At 33.8% G+C, this 16,249-nt stretch overlaps 3 non-coding genes across 3 annotated transcripts; all 3 read left to right on the forward strand.

Moving 5' to 3' along the window:
* Positions 1-12,365: 12,365 nt before the first annotated feature.
* On the forward strand, positions 12,366-12,439 carry TRNAM-CAU (transfer RNA methionine (anticodon CAU)). The gene has a single exon. It is a non-coding gene; the product is annotated as a tRNA-Met (tRNA).
* Positions 12,440-13,743: 1,304 nt separating this feature from the next.
* On the forward strand, positions 13,744-13,817 carry TRNAT-CGU (transfer RNA threonine (anticodon CGU)). Its single transcript has one exon. It is a non-coding gene; the product is annotated as a tRNA-Thr (tRNA).
* Positions 13,818-15,532: 1,715 nt separating this feature from the next.
* TRNAT-CGU (transfer RNA threonine (anticodon CGU)) lies at positions 15,533-15,606 on the forward strand. The gene has a single exon. It is a non-coding gene; the product is annotated as a tRNA-Thr (tRNA).
* Positions 15,607-16,249: the final 643 nt, after the last annotated feature.

The raw sequence follows: 16,249 nt of genomic DNA on the forward strand, positions 1-16,249 counted from the left end.
GTGGCTTAGTTGGTTAAAGCGCCTGTCTAGTAAACAGGAGATCCTGAGTTCGAATCTCAGCAGTGCCTCTCATTTATTTAAAAAGCATTATGTGATAAAAAGATTTTTAAAAATTCATAAAAGGTCTAGCAGGATATTGATAAAAGTAACAAATTGGGATGAGATAGTTGCTGTATGCATAAGTATTTTTAAAAAATAAAAGTAAAATACTTCTTCAGTGATTAAATAAATATCATAACATTAGTAAAAGAATAATGGTTAGTATATTGTAATTACAATACATTTCTACAACTTTAAAGACTTACCTTTCAAATTTTACATGTAGATAGTTCAACTTATTCTTCCTAGTTCAATAGTAATCCCAAATCATGTCTTTTATCAATATTCTGGGCAAATATAAAAGAATAATAAAGATTCCCAGACGTTTTGTATTCATATATTAGATAAACTTTCAAAACATAGATGAAATGATTTGAAACTAAGATTACATTTTTGTTTGTTTACAGCTGTTTAAGTCAATGGTAGAGGTCTACAAATATTCTTAAAAAGCCTTTTTGAATCCAGTTGACAGCATTTTCCCTATTGCTTTTTTCTTTAAATGTATAAGATTTCAACCTAAACCTCCCAGAATTTTACTTCTGAAAGTAGAAGAAAAAAAAGCTGCTCGCTTTTTCTCAGAAATTATAATATAAAAATAAATTTCTACTGATCAATAGTGTCTACAAATAAAAACTTTTAGATGAGGCTGAACACAAAAAGCATGGTCCAAAACGAAGCCACTAATGATCAAATCTCTTTTAGCAAAAAAAATAGTACCTGCAAATTTTACAGAAAATTCAATCCATCTGATTTATCATTTATTTGTAAAATATAGTTTAAAGCAGATCCACTAACCTACAAATCTTTATTAAAGAAAATAACACATGCTAATTTTATAAAAAATAAAAAAAGCTCATATATTTTTCATTTGTAACACTCGACAAACGCACCAAAGCCCAGAACACACAAAAAAGCTCAAATGCATTATTATTTAGATGTCTAAAACAACTCCTACAAAAACCATCCAGATTTAGTTTATTGTTAGGTGTTGTGACTTAGTTGGTAAAAGCGCCTGTCTCGTAAACAGGAGATCATGAGTTCGAATCTCAGCAGTGCCTTCACTAAAGTTGTCGTGTTTAATTGATATAAAAGAAAGAATAAAGGTCTCTAAAATACAATGAAGGATAATTAAAATGTGTGTTAAATTATATGATAATATAAGTTGTTGATTGGATGTTAAAATGTAAATGACATAGAATGTGTTTTTTTCTTAATATTTCACTCTATGTCAGCCTCTGAGAAAAAAAAATAACCAGGTACTACAAGGTGCTGTGGCTTAGTTGGTTAAAGCGCCTGTCTAGTATACAGGAGATCCTGAGTTCGAATCTCAGCAGTGCCTTTAAAAAGCATTATATGATAAAAAGATTTTTAAAAATTCATAAAAGGTCTAGCAGGACATTAATATTGATAAGAGTAACAACACACAAAAAACCTCAAATGCATTATTATTTAGATGTCTAAAACAACTCCTACAAAAACCATCCAGATTTAGTTTATTGTCAGGCGCTGTGACTTAGTTGGTAATAGCGCCTGTCTCGTAAACAGGAGATCCTGAGTTCGAATCTCAGCAGTGCCTTCTCTAAAATTGTCATATTTAATTGATATAAAAAAAAGAATAAAGGTCTCTAAAATACAATGAAGGATAATTAAAATGTGTGTTGAGATCTGCCTTCCTGCTGGAGGCAGGGCTGGCAGGTAACTGCAGGTAGCTGCAGGTGTACCTGGGAAAGCTCTGCACCTCTACGAGAGGCCTATTCTATCTCCAGCACATGCTTTTTTCCCTTGGCCGTTTGCAGGCTTGGGAGTTTGGGTTTCGATCCTGCCTGGGAAGTTCACCTAATTAGCTTAATGGTGCACGATAGCTGGTGCACACCACTTCTGCTAAAAATCTTCAGGTGTATCAGTACTCAGATGATGGACATCCACAAGAGGTCTGTTGGCTCTCTGTGGCTAATTTAGCTTTCCTGTACCGGACCCTGGTGGAACGCTGCTGACATTCTCCTCTGAATTGGAGCATTAGCTCCCCTGAGACTCTTTAAACCAACACATATAGCAATTACTGCTTCCCCGGCCACCTGGGAACCCCCTTACACTCTAGCTCTGCAGTCTGTATCTTGGAATGTATGGAGGGCTAATGTGGTTCCCTAGATGACCTGGTGGGATAATAAAAGGAACCAGGAGACACCCCTATTAGTAGAATAACTGATTGATTATGGGAAGTGGCACTCCTGGACTGCTCACCTGGTTGGGCTATATGTCACTCCTTTGTGTGCGGTGAAGGGCCGACTAGGAGCACGGAGAAAACTACTCATCTCCGGCCCGCCTGGATGGGCCATCATCCTAAGCAGCACTCTTTCTTGCCTCTCGAGGATACCGGAGCAGCCTGAGACACCGCGGCGTGTGTCAGAGCGGGGTGTTGTTCGGCTTTTTGTCCATACTTTGAGTCAGCTCATGGAAGGCACTTGGGCGGCTTGATCCTAGTGCTATCTACCCTTGTCGGGCTGGCGGACCTTCTTGTGGCGGAGTGATTTCAGCATCGTTGTATTACCGCTCAGCCTTTCGCCTGAAGAATTGGTTTCTGGGCCTACAAAGCAAGGAGCACAGGATCATCACTGGATTTCGTGGGCACTCTACATCAGGTACTGTTCCTCGGTATATCTGGGGAGAACTTGCGGACACAAAAGTTATCAGAGTGCTTGGTAAGTCGTGGGCGGCCACGGCTGGCTACAAGGGACATAGACGCGGTATAGAGCTCCCGCAGAAGCTGGGCACCTATAATACTGAACTGCCAGTATTGTTAATGCTAAGCAGGCTGAAGGCTGGTACTCTGTGTTTTTTTTTCCCCTGCCCTGACTGCCCTATGTGATACTCTGAACCAGTTTGACAATTTCTTGTATAGACTTCCTTCACGCAGCCTGTTTTATAAGCAGTCAGGGGGCAAAAAGGAACTCCACAGCCCCTGAGCTGTAGACTTATTTATATATTCTACCCTGGGTGCAGTTTTTTTTTTCTTTTGTTTTTGCTTTTTTTTTTCTTTTTTTTTTTTTGAAGACATGCTAACTTTATGTTTTGTTCTTTTTTTTTTCTTTTTTGTACATTTTTTTGAAGGAATGCTAATTATATGTTCTGTTCTTTTATGTCTTTTTGTCCTGTCCCCCCATCTTATTATCTGAATACCATGGTTACATTTCTACAGTGTTTGAATTAAGATATAAGTTTGCTGCTTGCTGGTTACACTCAAACGGTTGTAGCAATAAGTCTCTTTTTACTGTATCTTTTGTTACTTTGCTCTCCCTATCTACTTTTCTTTCTCTTCATTTAGGGATACTGCCCCACTTTATTGATTATCCCAAGATAATTTAGCATTGGGTCTCCCTGAATGTATATCTAATTTTTTAGGGAAATAAATATAGATCTGGTTAGAGGTGAATCCTCGTTAAGATTTACTGAAGCGCCTGTTGGGTCTTCTCCTAAGTGGATCTAAACTTTTTAGGGATTATATAGGTTAAACTGTTGCACTCTGAAATTACGTTGTAGCTAATGAATAAAGAATTCATGGAACAAGGTTCCACCTGATAGAATAGTATAAGCATTTCTAATTTCTTTTTCTTTACACTTTGCTCTTCTCCTTCTTAGGGAAAGCAAATTGAAGGCTAAAAGCACATACACTTTAAGGAATTTTTTTTTCCCCTCGCACTGAAATTGGCCTTTTTATTGAATTAAGGTAATTGCTATCTTACAATTGTTGTTTTTGGTATTTTAGTATTAGTATTTTTATAGAATTATATGCACGATAGATATCACAAGGAGGTCTTTCTAGTTGAGTGAAGAGTTACACGAGATAAATCTTAGATATATAGATACCGTAGGAATAATTTCTGCAGGGTCAATAAGGCAGCATTTATATAAGCACCTTAGCTGTAGTAGTATTAGGGAATAACGTGCACAATAACACGTGGTCAGAGGCCATTAAATTAATCAGGAAGGTCTTGCACTTATTGCGGGGCTTTCCCCTTTTTTTTTTTTCCCTTGACCCATTGTAGTTTAACAATTTGCAGCCGAAGTAGCTAAAATTCTGACACCCCAATTTGATTTGATCAAACTGGTGATCAGAAACGAGATATCTAATCTCACCATAGAAGTTAGAAAATTTCCATCTAGAATAGATGAAATTGAGAATAGAATCTCGGACCTGGAAGATAGGTTTAATGTATTAGATCCATCTATAGATACTTACGGTAAAACTATCACTTCTTTGCAAGCCAAGATCGAGGACCTTGAGGACCGCTCAAGGCGTAATAACTTAAAAGTGATTGGGCTCCCCGAAAACTCCTGAATTTCAAGATCTAATGACCTTTGTTTCTTCTACATTACCACAGGCCTTGCAGATTCCAGCTCCTGCTATGCCCTTTCAGATTGAAAGAGTTCATAGGATAGGTCAGCAACGTGAGTATAGTGAGACCCAGAGACCCAGACCTGTGATTTTTAAATTTGTGAATTTCCAGGATAAAATGTTGTATCTCAGACACTTCAGGAAATGTAATCCTTTCTCTTTAGGCCAACACAAGCTGTTGATGTTTCAGGATTTTTCTTCTGAAACCTTGGCGAAGAGAAGGGATATGTCTTTCTTTTATGGTAGACTTCAGAGGGAAAATTACAATATCAAGCTCCTGTATCCTGCAAAGTTAGTGGTATTGAAGGAAGGCACTACGCATATACTGAATAATGTTATGGAGGCTGAATCTTTCTGTAGAGAATCAGGGGTACCTTAGTATGCATTTGCTATTATTAGATAGGGGTTCTATGATTCTAAAGTCTGTGTATTGCTATTTAGGTAATATAGAGGTGCTATTTATGAGAAATAAGAGTCAATATGGTTCTTTCATATTTCCTGAAGAGTATGGGAGACAGAAATTGTATAAATGGGGTGTGTGTTTTTTTTTTTTTTTTTGTCTTCTCTCGCCATCTCTCTCGTCCCTTTCCCTCTCTCCCCACCTAGGGGATTGTCGCCCTCTCTTTCGGGCTCGCTTCCCCGGCTGCCTGAGAGTGTATATATAGTGGGCTTATTTGCGTATATATCTATGGGTTTAGAGACAAATAGATTCACTGGTTATTAATTTCAACCTATTGTCTTGGACTATCGGTGGTATTAACTCCCCAATTAAAAGGAAAGCTATAATAAAATACCTGGGTAAATTTAACCCTGATATAGTTTTTTTACAGGAATTACACCTCAACGCTCTTGAAATCCCTAAATTGAAATCTAAATGGGTGGGTGAAGTTCTGGCGGCCCCTTTTACATCTAGGAAGAGGGGGGTGGCAATTTTAGTGAATCGGAAATTGGAATATCAGATAATTAACACCGAAGCTGATCCTGAGGGCAGATTCTTAATTGTGGAATTGGAAATCAAACATATGAAGTACATATTGTGTAATATATACGGTCCTAACCAAATTGATCGCAAATTTTGGTCAGTTCTCTCAGTTAAACTACATAAATATATTGGGTCGAATCTAATTATTGGGGGAGATCTAAATTTGACGGCAGATCCCTTTCTGGATAGTTCAAATAAAAAGGCTTTAAAAAATAGGGATAGGAAATCTCGGACCTTTCAAAAATTATGTTCTCATCTGGGGCTGGTTGACATATGGCGGGTTCAGAACCCGGATGCCCGAGACTATACTTGCTTATCTCAAGTCCAGCAGTCCTTTTCCAGGATCGATTATTTTTTAATTTCTGAATCCTTGCTTAACTGGAACTGGGTGTCTGGAATTGGGGATATTGTCATCTCCGATCACGCTGTGATCGTGTTGAGGTGTGATATGAATGGTGGATATCGAGGTAAGAATCATATATATTTTCCAAAGCATCTGAGCAATAATATCAAGTTTCAGAACCAGTTACGTTTAAAATGGGATGAATACTATAATAATAATTATAACTATATAGATAAAATTGAAGTGTTCTGGGAGGCCTCTAAGGCCGTTCTACGAGGGGAAATTAAATCCTACTCCTTACATTTGAAAAAAAATTGGAGCCTGGCAGCTAGACAACTTGCTAACCAGGTTAAAAATGCATATAGAGCTTATGTTATAAATCACACTAAAGAATGCTGGGATGCATATGTGGCTGTAAAAACTCTCCGCGACACACATATTAAACAAAATAGTGTTCAGGAAGAAATGAGAATGAAAGCAATATACGGGGGCTTTACAGGTAGATCGGCGAAATTTTTGGCCAGACTAACTAAATCTTCTCCCAGACATCCAATATCCACTATTAAGCGGGGAGATACGAGATATACCAAACATTCTGATATTGAAAGAGTATTCTTTGACTTTTTTCAAGATCTATACAAAAGAGATCCTATTAACCCCGTTAAGAAATCGGTATTTTGGGAAAAAATTAAGATGCCAAGATTATCCTCTGAGGCCAGAGATGTGATCAACGCTACTATCACTGAGGAGGAAATCACATTGGTAATTAAGAATGCAAAAACCAATAAAACGGCTGGACCCGATGCCCTCCCCATTGAGTACTATAGGATTTTACAGACACAGGTGACTCCAATACTGAATAAGCTATTTAATTCTTACTTTTCAGAGAACACTAATTGTTCTCCCTCCTTTACAACTGCGAATATTTCGTTAATTTTAAAAAAGGGTAAAGACCCCGAATTGCCTAGCTCTTATAGACCGATCTCTGTCCTTAACACCGACTATAAGCTGCTTGCAGCTATAATAGCTTCCCGACTGAAACCATACATGGGTGATTTAATCCATGAGAATCAATCCGGTTTTATGTCGGGCCAGAATCCCGTGAGAAATACGAGGAAGTTACTAATCCTGATTGAATCTTTTTGGAATAGGTATAAGTCCTTTAGGGCACTTGAAACTGAAGATAAGGCTATTTTAACGATCGACGCGGAGAAAGCGTTCGATCGCGTCGGCTGGGACCATCTGTTTTCTGCGCTAGATCGGTTCGGATTCCCTGAATATTTTACTAATTATATTCGGCTAATCTATAGTACTCCTTCCTCGGCGGTCATCATAAATAATGCATCTACCCAACGTTTCAAGCTATTTAGAGGGACTAGACAAGGATGTCCTCTTTCCCCTTTCCTATTTAATCTGAGTGTAGAACCTCTTGCCATCCGATTAAGACAAGAACTGGATGGGATCCTATTGGCAGATGAAAAGCTAGTGTTGCTTCTATATGCGGATGACCTTCTAATATTCCTCTCCAATCTTAAGGTTACTTTACCTATTTTTCAAGCGATTATCCAAGAATTTGGGGAGATTTCTGGATTTAAGATAAACATCTCAAAATCAGAATTAATGTGGCTATATAGAAATCCCCCCTATTATTGTAATCATCCCTTTCTTGAGGTCTCCCAGATTACCTATCTTGGTCTCTGTTTATCTAGAAATCCAGAAGAGTGGTACAAGATAAATTATACGCCGGGCTTGGTTTATTGTAAAAGGAAACTAGAGGAGTGGACCTTGTTGCCTATATCATTAACGGCTCACGTGACTTTAATTAAATCAGTCCTCTTTCCAAAACTTCTTTACATTTTTCAGAATACCCCGTGCTTTTTACATAAAAAAGATATTATCATGTATAATAGGGCATGTTCCCAATTTTTATGGAATGGAAAGAGACCACGCATTGCGCCCCATAGACTTATGAATTCTAAACTGTCAGCAAGCCTTGCTCTCCCTAACATTCAAACATATAATCTGATCATTATAGCCAGATTTGCTTTAGACTGGTTAACTGGGAAAGACCAAATTTCCTTGGTTATTTGGGAAAATCAAATTGTGGCCCCATTTAGCTTGAAGGCGCTCTTACATTGCCCTCTTACTTCTCTTCCTTCTAATATATTTTATATGACCACCTTTAAGAACGTCATAGTGGCCTGGCAGAGGCTATGTGCGGAAAACGATTGCTCCCCTTACATCTCGCAATATTTAACTATATGTGGTAATCCCGAGTTTGGGCCCGGCCTCACCAATCAGATATTTAAAGTTTGGGCGTTAAAGGGTCTTCAAAATATGAGCCAACTACAGGACGCAGATGGATATCCGCTACTGTTTGAAGATATTGCATCACAATTTGACCTACATTCACACGAATTTTACGCTTATCTCCAAGTTAGGCACTATCTTCAAGAGCTGTGCTCAAAATACGGAAATAATTGGTCCTGGGATGAGCTACAGGCCAAGATCTCTCTGTATGCGGCAGGAATCTATACAATTTCCCCATTATATCTCCTCATAAATCAGAAAGCGTCAAAGACGCAGGTGAACGACATGGTGACAATGTGGGACACATACTTCCCAGATATAAACGAACAGACTATTACTGGGAGTTTCCAAATAATTCAACAAAGCTGGGTTCCGACCTCGTGGAGAGAGTCACAGATAAAAATTGGTCTTAAAAGATATCTTAATCCTGCTGCTCTCTCCAAATGGTACAAGACAAGAGTTCTTTGTTCTAGATGTTCGTCATCAGATACAGATCTATTTCACTGTATATGGAGTTGCCCTAAAATACGCCAATACTGGAGGAAAATATCCCATTGGTTGACTGTAATCCTGAAATTGGATCATAAATTATCTCCAATGGATATTTTCTTTTTGGTGAAATTTCAGGGAATAACCAAGAATTACAATTTGATAAACACTATAATCTTAACAGCTCGTAATATTATTTTTAAACTGTGGAAAGCTTCTTCCGCGCCCACAATGACACAATTTAAAAGCGCTATGATTAATCATTTTACAATTGAGCAATTCAACACCCCCTTTCCACAAGATAAATATCTGCCTGCATTTTTCAAAAAATGGGAAACATTTGTGAGATCTCTTCCCCTTGTACTTCAAAAAAAAACTAATTAAACCTTTCAGAGATACGGAGTATGTCATGGTAAACATTCTAGCAGGCCACTTCCCTGGAGAGTGGATGACAGATGCTGGGTGAGGTGATCGGGGGGGGGGCGGGGAGATGAGAGAGTTGGATACATTAGTAATTTTTTTTTTTTATTTATATATTTTTTTTTATTAATTTTTTTGTTTGTATGTCTGGAGAGATATTAATTGTTAAAATAAGTAAAGGAGAAGAACGATCACAAATACGTCACAAGTGTAGTATGTTATCTGGAATCGGCATATATATGGCTAATTTTGGCTGGTTTTCTATTTTCGGTATTGTCTTTTATTATGTCATATACTAATGTAAGGGGGATTTTCGACCCTTACCTTGACACTGATTGTTATTTCTTAAATTTTATATGGAATAATTTATTCACTGTGATGCACTATTTTATATTTGATTATTGTAATGTATTTTCTTTGCTATAAATAAAAGTGGAAAAAAAAATGTGTGTTGAATTACATGATAATATAAGTTGTTGATTGGATGTTAAAATGTAAATGACATAGAATGTGTTTTTTTCTTAATATTTCACTCTATGTCAGCCTCTGAGACAAAAAATCCACCAGGTACTACAAGGTGCTGTGGCTTAGTTGGTTAAAGCGCCTGTCTAGTAAACAGGAGATCCTGAGTTTGAATCTCAGCAGTGCCTTTCATTTATTTAAAAAGCATTATATGATAAAAAGATTTTTAAAAATTCATAAAAGGTCTAGCAGGACATTAATATTGATAAGAGTAACAAATTGGGATTACATAGTTGCTGTATGCATAAGTATTTTAAAAAAATAAAAGTAAAATACTTCTTCAGTGATTAAATGAATATCATAACATTAGTAAAAGAATAATGGTTAGTATATTGTAATTACAATACATTTCTACAACTTTAAAGACTTACCTTTCAAATTTTACATGTAGATAGTTCAACTTATTCTTCCTAGTTCAATAGTAATCCCAAATCATGTCTTTTATCAATATTCTGGGCAAATATAAAAGAATAATAAAGATTCCCAGACGTTTTGTATTCATATATTAGATAAACTTTCAAAACATAGATGAAATGATTTGAAACTAAGATTACATTTTTGTTTGTTTACAGCTGTTTAAGTCAATGGTAGAGGTCTACAAATCTTCTTAAAAAGCCTTTTTGAATCCAGTTGACAGCATTTTCCCTATTGCTTTTTTCTTTAAATGTATAAGATTTCAACCTAAACCTCCCAGAATTTTACTACTGAAAGTAGAAGAAAAAAAGCTGCTCGCTTTTTCTCAGAAATTATAATATAAAAATAAATTTCTACTGATCAATAGTGTCTACAAATAAAAACTTTTAGATGAGGCTGAACACAAAAAGCATGGTCCAAAACGAAACCACTAATGATCAAATCTCTTTTAGCAAAAAAAAATAGTACCTGCAAATTTTACAGAAAATTCAATCCATCTGATTTATCATTTATTTGTAAAATATAGTTTAAAGTAGATCCACTAACCTACAAATCTTTATTAAAGAAAATAACACATGCTAATTTTATTAAAAAAAAAAAAATCTCATATATTTTTCATTTGTAACACTCGACAAACGTACCAAAGCCCAGAACACACAAAAAAGCTCAAATGCATTATTATTTAGATGTCTAAAACAACTCCTACAATAACCATCCAGATTAAGTTTATTGTCAGGCGCTGTGGCTTAGTTGGTTAAAGCGCCTGTCTCGTAAACAGGAGATCCCGAGTTTGAATCTCAGCAGTGCCTTCTCTAAAATTGTCATATTTAATTGATATAAAAAAAAGAATAAAGGTCTCTAAAATACAATGAAGGATAATTAAAATGTGTGTTAAATTACATGATAATATAAGTTGTTGATTGGATGTTAAAAAGTAAATGACATAGAATGTGTTTTTTTCTTAATATTTCACTCTATGTCAGCCTCTGAGACAAAAAAAACACCAGGTACTACAAGGTGCTGTGGCTTAGTTGGTTAAAGCGCCTGTCTCGTAAACAAGAGATCCTGAGTTCGAATCTCAGCAGTGCCATTCATTTATTTAAAAAGCATTATATGATAAAAAGATTTTTAAAAATTCATAAAAGGTCTAGCAGGACATTAATATTGATAAGAGTAACAAATTGGGATGAGATAGTTGCTGTATGCATAAGTATTTAAAAAAAATAAAAGTAAAATACTTCTTCAGTGATTAAATGAATATCATAACATTAGTAAAAGAATAATGGTTAGTGTATTGTAATTACAATACATTTCTACAACTTTAAAGACTTACCTTTCAAATTTTACAAGTAGATAGTTCAACTTATTCTTCCTAGTTCAATAGTAATCCCAAATCATGTCTTTTATCAATATTCTGGGCAAATATAAAAGAATAATAAAGATTCCCAGACGTTTTGTATTCATATATTAGATAAACTTTCAAAACATAGATGAAATGATTTGAAACTAAGATTACATTTTTGTTTGTTTACAGCTGTTTAAGTCAATGGTAGAGGTCTACAAATCTTCTTAAAAAGCCTTTTTGAATCCAGTTGACAGCATTTTCCCTATTGCTTTTTTCTTTAAATGTATAAGATTTCAACCAAAAATTCCCAGAATTTTACTTCTGAAAGTAGAAGAAAAAAAGCTGCTCGCTTTTTCTCAGAAATTATAATATAAAAATAAATTTCTACTGATCAATAGTGTCTACAAATAAAAACTTTTAGATGAGGCTGAACACAAAAAGCATGGTCCAAAACGAAGCCACTAATGATCAAATCTCTTTTAGCAAAAAAAATAGTACCTGCAAATTTTACAGAAAATTCAATCCATCTGATTTATCATTTATTTGTAAAATATAGTTTAAAGCAGATCCACTAACCTACAAATCTTTATTAAAGAAAATAACACATGCTAATTTTATAAAAAATAAAAAAAATCTCATATATTTTTCATTTGTAACACTCGACAAACGTACCAAAGCCCAGAACACACAAAAAAGCTCAAATGCATTATTTTTTAGATGTCTAAAACAACTCCTACAAAAACCATCCAGATTTCGTTTACCGTTAGGTGCTGTGGCTTAGTTGGTTAAAGCGCCTGTCTCGTAAACAGGAGATCCTGATTTTGAATCTCAGCAGTGCCTTCTCTAAAATTGTCATATTTAATTGATATAAAAAAAAGAATAAAGGTCTCTAAAATACAATGAAGGATAATTAAAATGTGTGTTAAATTACATGATAATATAAGTTGTTGATTGGATGTTAAAATTTAAATGACATAGAATGTGTTTTTTTTCTTAATATTTCACTCTATGTCAGCCTCTGAGACAAAAAAAACACCAGGTACTACAAGGTGCTGTGGCTTAGTTGGTTATAGCGCCTGTCTCATAAACAGGAGATCCTGATTTTGAATCTCAGCAGTGCCTTCTCTAAAATTGTCATATTTAATTGATATAAAAAAAAGAATAAAGGTCTCTAAAATACAATGAAGGATAATTAAAATGTCTGTTAAATTACATGATAATATAAGTTGTTGATTGGATGTTAAAATGTAAATGACATAGAATGTGTTTTTTTCTTAATATTTCACTCTATGTCAGCCTCTGAGACAAAAAAACCACCAGGTACTACAAGGTGCTGTGGCTTAGTTGGTTAAAGCGCCTGTCTAGTAAACAGGAGATCCTGAGTTCGAATCTCAGCAGTGCCTTTCATTTATTTAAAAAGCATTATATGATAAAAAGATTTTTAAAAATTCATAAAAGGTCTAGCAGGACATTAATATTGATAAGAGTAACAAATTGGGATGAGATAGTTGCTGTATGCATAAGTATTTTAAAAAAATAAAAGTAAAATACTTCTTCAGTGATTAAATGAATATCATAACATTAGTAAAAGAATAATGGTTAGTATATTGTAATTACAATACATTTCTACAACTTTAAAGACTTACCTTTCAAATTTTACACGTAGATAGTTGAACTTATTCTTCCTAGTTCAATAGTAATCCCAAATCATGTCTTTTATCAATATTCTGGGCAAATATAAAAGAATAATAAAGATTCCCAGACGTTTTGTATTCATATATTAGATAAACTTTCAAAACATAGATGAAATGATTTGAAACTAAGATTACATTTTTGTTTGTTTACAGCTGTTTAAGTCAATGGTAGAGGTCTACAAATCTTCTTAAAAAGCCTTTTTGAATCCAGTTGACAGCATTTTCCCTATTGCTTTTTTCTTTAAATGTATAAGATTTCAAACTAAACCTCCCAGAATTTTACTTCTGAAAGTAGAAGAAAAAAAAGCTGCTCGCTTTTTCTCAGAAATTATAATATAAAAATAAATTTCTACTGATCAATAGTGTCTACAAATAAAAACTTTTAGATGAGGCTGAACACAAAAAGCATGGTCCAAAACGAAGCCACTAATGATCAAATCTCTTTTAGCAAATAAAATAGTACCTGCAAATTTTACAGAAAATTCAATCCATCTGATTTATCATTTATTTGTAAAATATAGTTTAAAGCAGATCCACTAACCTACAAATCTTTATTAAAGAAAATAACACATGCTAATTTTATAAAAAATAAAAAAAAATCTCATATATTTTTCATTTGTAACACTCGACAAACGTACCAAAGCCCAGAACACACAAAAAAGCTCAAATGCATTATTATTTAGATGTCTAAAACAACTCCTACAAAAACCATCCAGATATAGTTTATTTTCAGGCGCTGTGGCTTAGTTGGTTAAAGCGCCTGTCTCGTAAACAGGAGATCCTGAGTTCGAATCTCAGCAGTGCCTTCTCTAAAATTGTTGTATTTAATTGATTTAAGTAGAAGAAAAAAAAGCTGCTCGCTTTTTCTCAGAAATTATAATATAAAAATAAATTTCTACTGATCAATAGTGTCTACAAATAAAAACTTTTAGATGAGGCTGAACACAAAAAGCATGGTCCAAAACGAAGCCACTAATGATCAAATCTCTTTTAGCAAATAAAATAGTACCTGCAAATTTTACAGAAAATTCAATCCATCTGATTTATCATTTATTTGTAAAATATAGTTTAAAGCAAATCCACTAACCTACAAATCTTTATTAAAGAAAATAACACATGCTAATTTTATAAAAAATAAAAAAAATCTCATATATTTTTCATTTGTAACACTCGACAAACGTACCAAAGCCCAGAACACACAAAAAAGCTCAAATGCCTTCTCTAAAATTGTTGTATTTAATTGATATAAAAAAAGGAATAAAGGTCTCTAAAATACAATGAAGGATAATTAAATTGTGTGTTAAATTACATGATAATATAAGTTGTTAATTGGATGTTAAAATGTAAATGACATAGAATGTCTTTTTTTCTTAATATTTCACTCTATGTCAGCCTCTGAGACAAAAAAACCACCAGGTACTACAAGGTGCTGTGGCTTAGTTGGTTAAAGCGCCTGTCTAGTAAACAGGAGATCCTGAGTTCAAATCTCAGCAGTGCCTTTGATTTATTTAAAAAGCATTATATGATAAAAAGATTTTTAAAAATTCATAAAAGGTCTAGCAGGACATTAATATTGATAAGAGTAACAAATTGGGATGAGATAGTTGCTGTATGCATAAGTATTTTAAAAAAATAAAAGTAAAATACTTCTTCAGTGATTAAATGAATATCATAACATTAGTAAAAGAATAATGGTTAGTATATTGTAATTACAATACATTTCTACAACTTTAAAGACTTACCTTTCAAATTTTACATGTAGATAGTTCAACTTATTCTTCCTAGTTCAATAGTAATCCCAAATCATGTCTTTTATCAATATTCTGGGCAAATATAAAAGAATAATAAAGATTCCCAGACGTTTTGTATTCATATATTAGATAAACTTTCAAAACATAGATGAAATGATTTGAAACTAAGATTACATTTTTGTTTGTTTACAGCTGTTTAAGTCAATGGTAGAGGTCTACAAATCTTCTTAAAAAGCCTTTTTGAATCCAGTTGACAGCATTTTCCCTATTGCTTTTTTCTTTAAATGTATAAGATTTCAACCTAAACCTCCCAGAATTTTACTTCTGAAAGTAGAAGAAAAAAAAGCTGCTCGCTTTTTCTCAGAAATTATAATATAAAAATAAATTTCTACTGATCAATAGTGTCTACAAATAAAAACTTTTAGATGAGGCTGAACACAAAAAGCATGGTCCAAAACGAAGCCACTAATGATCAAATCTCTTTTAGCAAATAAAATAGTACCTGCAAATTTTACAGAAAATTCAATCCATCTGATTTATCATTTATTTGTAAAATATAGTTTAAAGCAGATCCACTAACCTACAAATCTTTATTAAAGAAAATAACACATGCTAATTTTATAAAAAATAAAAAAAATCTCATATATTTTTCATTTGTAACACTCGACAAACGTACCAAAGCCCAGAACACACAAAAAAGCTCAAATGCATTATTATTTAGATGTCTAAAACAACTCCTACAAAAACCATCCAGATTTAGTTTATTGTCAGGCGCTGTGGCTTAGTTGGTTAAAGCGCCTGTCTCGTAAACAGGAGATCCTGAGTTCGAATCTCAGCAGTGCCTTCTCTAAAATTGTCGTATTTATTTTAAAATTGTCGTATTTAATTGATATAAAAAAAAGAATAAAGGTCTCTAAAATACAATGAAGGATAATTAAAATGTGTGTTAAATTACATGATAATATAAGTTGTTGATTGGATGTTAAAATGTAAATGACATAGAATGTGTTTTTTTCTTAATATTTCACTCTATGTCAGCCTCTGAGACAAAAAAACCACAAGGTACTACAAGGTGCTGTGGCTTAGTTGGTTAAAGCGCCTGTCTAGTAAACAGGAGATCCTGAGTTCAAATCTCAGCAGTGCCTTTGATTTATTTAAAAAGCATAATATGATAAAAAGATTTTTAAAAATTCATAAAAGGTCTAGCAGGACATTAATATTGATAACAGTAACAAATTGGGATGAGATAGTTGCTGTATGCATAAGTATTTTAAAAAAATAAAAGTAAAATACTTCTTCAGTGATTAAATGAATATCATAACATTAGAAAAAGAATAATGGTTAGTATATTGTAATTACAATACATTTCTACAACTTTAAAGACTTACCTTTCAAATTTTACATGTAGATAGTTCAACTTATTCTTCCTAGTTCAATAGTAATCCCAAATCATGTCTTTTATCAATATTCTGGGCAAATATAAAAGA

This window comes from Bombina bombina, chromosome 2 (genome assembly GCF_027579735.1).
Source record: "Bombina bombina isolate aBomBom1 chromosome 2, aBomBom1.pri, whole genome shotgun sequence".
Taxonomy (NCBI): domain Eukaryota; kingdom Metazoa; phylum Chordata; class Amphibia; order Anura; family Bombinatoridae; genus Bombina; species Bombina bombina.